Source organism: Nematolebias whitei, chromosome 17 (genome assembly GCF_014905685.2).
Source record: "Nematolebias whitei isolate Nwh7 chromosome 17, NemWhi1, whole genome shotgun sequence".
NCBI classification, from domain to species: Eukaryota; Metazoa; Chordata; class Actinopteri; order Cyprinodontiformes; family Rivulidae; genus Nematolebias; species Nematolebias whitei.
In genome coordinates this window covers 7,757,456-7,758,749 of record NC_056514.1, presented here as the reverse complement: position 1 = coordinate 7,758,749, position 1,294 = coordinate 7,757,456, and the positions used below count along the sequence as shown (strand labels likewise).

General features: G+C 37.6%; 1 pseudogene; it reads left to right on the top strand.

Moving 5' to 3' along the window:
- The window catches only part of LOC119424105, a 24,412-nt pseudogene that overhangs the window by 6,397 nt on the left and 16,721 nt on the right, over positions 1–1,294 (top strand).

The window sequence follows — 1,294 nt, the reverse complement described above, 5'->3', positions numbered from 1 at the left end:
GCCATTTGATTTCACGGAGGTAAGGAAACAGATGAGAGTGCATGCTTTCGGTTGGAGATTTCATTAAATGTGAACCTGTGATGTCCACAGAATGACATGATGGCAGTACGAAGATGGTGGACTCTCACTCTCCTGAGAAACTTCCCTGTGAGGTAACAACAATGATGGGGCACAGTACCACATCATGTTACACATAAGTCAGTTTTTTAGAGAAAATCTTCAATTTGTTCTTTCAAAAGGTCCAGAGAAGAACTACAAAATGAGAGAAAGCGGAAAAAAGCTGATGAGAGGGCAAAATATGAGGTAAAGTTTAGTTCAAATTCATCAATGTGTAGTTTTGAAACATGTAATTTGGATTATGTCCATTCACAATGCACTTTTATGCTATGCTTCATTTGTACAATCTGAAACAAAATCAGTATAGAACAATTAAAAAGGTTCAAGCAGTTTTGATGTTATTTGGACTTGGGTTCATCTTTGACTTTGAAAAAAATCTATATTTTTACAGAGTCTGTGTGCTGATGACCACAACTATGCCAAAGCAACAAAGGCACAAATTCAGGTTAATTTTTAAAATGTACACATAACTAGTAATTAGTATGTGTATTTCTTTATGCGCAATTGACACTGAAACCATAAATTATTTTTTTAACAAGAAAAAATAGTTTTTTTCCACAGCATTTTTTATGACAGTACAGATGGAAAGGGTAAGCTGCTGAGACATATAAAGTGTTAATTATTGTTTTATGCTTTTCACCATGCAGGTACAAAATATACCGTCAATTTTGCAGGTAAGATTCATTCATAATCATATGCGTCATACCCATTCGTCTGATGTGATAGTCTTGCAATGCACCTGTTTTTCTTTAATTTTCAGATGCCTTTAAATGTACTTGAAGATGTTCTCCAAGAGGTGATACTAGCACAGGGAGATGCAGCTTACCTCACATTGGCGTTGACCTGCAAGTGCTTTAAAGCCATTGTGTCTGACCCAGTGTTCAGGAAGAGGACCCACTTTGCTTGGCTGGATGGTAAGGACCTTTGACTTTGTTCACATAAAACATGTGAAATTAGAATTCAACTACATGAAATCGATCATTCATTTACAGGTGAGATCAACTGGGGAAAGTTTTCAGACTCCTTCAAGGCAGAAAACCGGATTCCTTTTGCTGTTGTTACGTGTTCTTCCTGCAACCAGCAATATAAAGACTGTGTGGGCTTCACCGGAAATGGAAGACGAGGAGAGTACCCTCGTTACTACTCTGATGGCATACCTGGACACTGCCCTGAATGT